Below are 6,000 nucleotides of genomic sequence, written 5' to 3' on the forward strand. Positions count from 1 at the left end.
CCGTTGATTCAACGTTGAAATAACGTAATGATTGCCGTCTAATCAACGTTCTCTTAAAGTTGAAAATGAAAGTTGAAAAGACGTCCAAACACAGACATTGAAAAGACGACTATTAGACGTATTTTGAACGTCCACTGACGTTATTAATTGGTCCCGAAATAAATTACTTGTATAAAACGCATTTTGGACGTCCACTGACGTTATTGATTGGTCACCACTTAACTAACTTATTAAGATGGAATTTGGACGTCCATTGACGTTTAAAATATGTCCTTGACGGACAGACTACTTTTAGACCTATTTTGAACGTCCAGGGACGTTCCTTGTTTACTGGGTAGAATTGTAAAATAGTTTTTCAGTCCTGGAATGTAACGAAATGTTCAATCGTCTTTTACAGTTATTGAAAACAACAAATGTTAAATGGAGCCAAATGTTCTGGAGATATTAGTGATCAAATATAAAATAGTTTTAAATCATAACATATAGCTAAGAAATTAAGGACATTTTTGGAAGTCTAGGGAATATTACTGATGAATTGGAAAATTCTTGAAAGTTATCAGCTATTTCCAAGTCACATGAAACACAAAATAAGACGTTTGATCAAGTCTCTTGAAAATACTAGTGGTGACCTGGAAAACTTGAGACTGTATAGAGATTTTCTGGGTCCTGGAGTCCCTGTACGTACATAAGCAGCTAATTATCCCATTGTTACCTCATATTAGTATCCTAACGGCCAATGGAAAGAAACAGTTTTACAATCTATTTGTCTATGTGGGCGGCACAGTGGTGCAGCAGGTAGTGTCGTAGTCACACAGCTCCAGGGGATTGTGGGTTCGATTCCTGCTCTGGCTGACTGTCTAACAGTAATCATTCCCGCTCTGGGTGACAGTCTGTGAGGAGTGTGGTGTGTTCTCCCTGTGTCTGTGTGGGTTTCTTCCGGGTGACTGTCTGTGAGGAGTGTGGTGTGTTCTCCCTGTGTCTGCGTGGGTTTCCTCCGGGTGACTGACTGTGAGGAGTGTGGTGTGTTCTCCCTGTGTCTGCGTGGGTTTCCCCCGGGTGACTGTCTGTGAGGAGTTTGGTGTGTTCTCCCTGTGTCTGCGTGGGTTTCCTCCGGGTGACTGACTGTGAGGAGTGTGATGTGTTCTCCCTGTGTCTGCGTGGGTTTCCTCCGGGTGACTGTCTGTGAGGAGTGTGGTGTGTTCTCCCCGTGTCTGTGTGGGTTTCCTCCAGGTGACTTTGTGTGAGGAGTGTGGTGTGTTCTCCCTGTGTCTGTGTGGGTTTCCTCCGGGTGCTCCGGTTTCCTCCCACGGTCCAAAAACACACGTTGGTAGGTGGATTGGCAACTCAAAAGTGTCCGTAGGGGTGAGTGTGTGTGTGTTGCCCTGTGAAGGACTGGCGCCCCCTCCAGGGTGTATTCCCGCTTTGCGCCCAATGATTCCAGGTATCAAATCAAATCAAATCAAATTTATTTATATAGCGCTTTTCACAACTGATGTTGTCACAAAGCAGCTTCACAGAATTCCAGTAAGACAAGATTTGACATGAAATGTAAAGACAAATGTAAAACCCTCAAGTGAGCAAGCCAGGGGCGACAGTGGCAAGGAAAAACTCCCCCAGCTGAGGAAGAAACCTTGGGAGGAACCAAGGCTCACAAGGGGTGACCCATCCTCCTCTGGTCAATCTACTGGTGATGATAGTTAGTAGTCCATGAGAACTTCAGTGTAGGGACAGCTTCAAGGCACTTGGTGGTTGCTGGAGCGTGGGCAGCTGATCTGAAGCGTGGAGGAGGATCTCGACAGTCATCCATCAGTGTCCAGACAGACAGGTGGGCAGTCGTTTACTCGGAAAGATGTAAAGGGATGGAATTAGTTTTGAACTGTTTTGTGTTTGTAAAGTAGAAAATATAAAAATTTCCAGAGTGTGGCTAATGACTCCGGCAGATCTGACTATGACAGCATTAACTAAAAGGAGAGAACCAGGAGGACACACAGACACGGGAGCATCCTGAAACACTGGCATCCCTCCGCTCCACCGTCAGCAAACCTGAGTGATCGCGAGAAGCGGCGGGACGACAGCACCAGCGTCTCAGTTTACTATAATTCCCTGTGTCCATGGACCCCCCGGATCTGCCGCCTTTATCTATGGGGGAGCATTAGCTACCAAATGATAAACTAAACAAATGAGTTTTTAGCCTACATTTGAAGATTGCGACTGTGTCTGAGTCCCGAACATTTTTTGGAAGATCATTCCAGAGTTGGGGGGCTTTATAAGAAAAGGCTCTTCCCCCAGCTGAGGCCTTCTGAATTCTGGGAACATTTAAAAATCCAGTATTCTGTGATCTGAGTGAACGTGGAGGCTCATAATAGGAAATTGTATCTTGAAGATATTCAGGAGCAAGCCCATGTAGAGCTTTATATGTTAATAACAAAATTTTGTAGTCAATGCGGAATTTAACAGGCAGCCAATGAAGTGATGATAAAACTGGGCTGATATGTTCAAATTTTCTAGTTTTAGTGAGGACCCTAGCTGCAGCATTTTGAACTAGTTGAAGTTTTCTTAAATTGCTGCTGGTGCATCCTGACAGTAGTGCGTTACAGTAGTCAAGCCTTGAAGTAATAAAGGCATGTACTAATGTTTCTGCGTCCTGGAGGGATAAGGCATTTCTAATCTTAGCAATATTGCGAAGATGTAAAAAAGCTGTCCTAGTGATACTACCTATGTGTTGATCAAATGATAAATCCGGGTCAATTATGACACCAAGATTTTTTGCTGCTGAACCAGGTTTAACTGGAAAGTCAGTGAGATTTAAAATTAAATCTGATAATTTATTTCTTGTCACTTTTGGACCCAAAAGCAGGACCTCTGTTTTGTTGCTGTTTAGAAGGAGGAAGTTACGCAACATCCAGCCTTTCACGTCTTTTACACAGTCCTCTATTTTCTTTAATCTGTGTTTGTCATCGGGCTTGGCTGAAATATACAATTTGTCACGCCTTCGTCCTGTCAGTCTGTTGTCCCCGCCATGTGCTTTATTTGCACATGGCTCTGTTTTGTTTATGTTCTAGTCTCCGCCTTTGTCCCGCCTCCTCGTCTGTCATCTGTTAACCCGTCCTTCTCGTTATCTGTCTCAGGTGCGTCTCGTCAGTGTCTTGTATTTAAGTCCCCTTCCTACACTTCCTGTTTGTTGGTCATTGTTCTATAGTTCTCATGTTCTCTCGTTCTTTGTCATGTCAGTCGTGTTATCCGGTCTGTCTCTGTAAGTTTCCACGTTGTCGTTTCATTTCCTGTCGTCTCGTTCTTTAGTCTGTCTGTCCCGTTTGCCCTGATTTGCTCCTCGTGTCCCGTTTAACCTGTTTGGCTCCCTGTTTGTTTTCGTTATGTTAAAGTCTCTTTGTTTTGTTATTATTCTTCTTTATTAAATATACTGTGCTTTAGCGAATGCGTCCGCCTCAGTCAGTCCGCTCCGTGATTCCTGACACAATTGTGTGTCGTCTGCGTAACAGTGAAAGTTAATGTCATGGTTTCTTATAACTGTGCCTAGCGGTAACATGTATAACGTAAATAATAATGGTCCTAAAATAGAGCCTTGTGGAATTCCAAATCTTACTTTAGAATAATTTGAAGTTAGATTGTTTACTTTTACGAATTGATAACGTTCCGTTAAGTAAGATTTGAACCATAATAGGGCTGTCCCTGTGATTCCAACCATGTTTTTCTAACCTTTCTATGAGAATATTGTGGTCTATTGTATCGAAGGCTGCGCTTAGGTCAAGAAGCACCAACAGGGATACGTGGCCTTGATCAGAGGCAAGAAGAAGATCATTTGTTATCTTGACTAGAGCTGTCTCTGTACTATGATGTTGCCTGAATCCAGATTGGAATTTTTCATATATATGATTCTTATGTAGATATGAACTAAGTTGTTGGGCCACAGCTCTTTCTAAGATCTTAGACAGAAATGGCAAATTAGAAATAGGCCTGTAATTAGACAGTGTACTAGCATCAAGATTTGGTTTCTTGATCATAGGTTTAATAACTGCTAGTTTAAAAGCTTTGGGTACATGGCCCAGACTAAGCGATGAGTTTACTATAGTTAAAAGAGGATCAATAATAGCTGGTAGTACTTCTTTGAGCAACTTTGTGGGAATTGCGTCAAGTGTGCAAGTTGTACAGTTTGCGGAGGTGATAATCTTCTCTAGTTCTAATTGTGGGAGTGGGTAAAAGGTTTCAAGTCTTTCTTTTACAGTTATATTATGTTTTATTTCATTCACATCGGGTGGCAGCCAGGATGGATTTGATCCTGTGGCTAGAGTTTGTTGTCTAATATTCTCAATTTTATTATTAAAAAAGTCCATAAAATCTTTACTGGTGAGAGTTGCTGGAATTAGTTGTTCAGAACCTGCTTGATTTTTTGTAATTCTAGAAAACACACTAAACAGTGCTCTCGGATTATTTTTATTATGGGAGATCAGTGAGGCCAGATATGCTGAGCGAGCTTTAGTGAGGGCATTTCTATACTCTATAAGGCTGTCCTTCCAGGCAGAATGAAACACTTCAAGCTTGGTTGATCGCCATTTCCGCTCTAGTTTTCGTAATGTTCGTTTTAAAGTACGGGTCTTATCGTTATACCATGGTGCGAGCTTTTTCTGTCTTATACTTTTAGGCTCTGGACCCACCACGACCCTGAACTGGATAAGGGTTACAGATAATGAATGAATGAATGTCTGACTATATGCTCCTTGTGGAGACTTGGAGGCGGGTCACTGTCAGTCACGGCTGGAGGAAGGACCATAAAAACGGAAAACGGGTGGGAAAATAAAACAGGCCCTGCTCCACCTGAGCTCTACTTCACGTTTTAGCTCTTAATACAGAATACCAGAGTGTGTGCTAATATTCCCTGTAAAATTAATTCTAATGCAGTGCAGAGCTCTTTAAAGGAAACATATTATGCAAAACTCACTTTTTCTATTTTGTGCTTTTGTATTTCCACTTGTGTCTCTACTGCTCCTATAAACACTCCAAGCATGAAAAAAAAAAACATCAGTTTTCTGAGAGTCAGCTGAAAGCCATTGGGATGGCTCCCTTACTGTGACATCACAATAAGGAAATTTGCATAAAACAAATTATTTACAGAAGTATACTGTTATCTCGAAGCCAATGCCCTTTAGTGGAAAACACACACACGTGTTGTACGTGTTTCAGTCCAGGTTGTTGTTGTAGGACATTAACCTCTCAGCAGGGTCAGTACAGGGGCAGACAAAACTGAGGAGTGTTTACAAAAGCTGCAGACAGAATGTGACCAACAACTTTGCCTACAGTTATTTCTATTAAATGATGGGTGTCAGTAGGAAGTTTGAACTTATCAACTTCTGCTTCTACAGTTCTGTAAAGGCTTCAGAGTCTCTGTGTGTGTGTGTGACATTCCGCCTCATAAACTAACCCTAACCCTAACTGGCCTCTGTCTAGTGTTTGGTACTGGACACGGTGATCTTAGGCTCATGTGCTGCTGCTCCAGACAGCTGACCCTATTACTTTCTGAACTTTTTTGATGTAATGTCTCATGAAGCTTAAAATATGTTCCACTGCATGGCATTTGCAGCATTCCTTTCTTGATGCTTGCTTTTACAGCTTGGAGCGACAATGCTAAAGCAATGACTCACTGAAACTGAAAATATAACTGAATAATAATACCATAATAAACATTAAAAAATAGAAATGGAATAGCAGTTCATTCTGAGATCACAAGAAATGAATTCCACGTGTCAAGAAATGTTTAATACATTTACTCTTCAAAGAGTTCAAAAAATGATTCAAAATGACATCACAATTAACAAAAAAAAAAGCTCTTGATGTCACATGGTACAGTTTTGTTAATAATTATATACAGAAAGCCTCTGAAAAGTGTTGGTGACTGGTGAAAGGTCCTTGGTCAAGGCCCATGAGGATGGACCAGTGGTAAAGATTAATGATTAAGGGGCTAACTAAGCTTTCCCCATGGGGGTC

Source organism: Hoplias malabaricus, chromosome 14 (assembly GCF_029633855.1).
Source record: "Hoplias malabaricus isolate fHopMal1 chromosome 14, fHopMal1.hap1, whole genome shotgun sequence".
NCBI classification, from domain to species: Eukaryota; Metazoa; Chordata; class Actinopteri; order Characiformes; family Erythrinidae; genus Hoplias; species Hoplias malabaricus.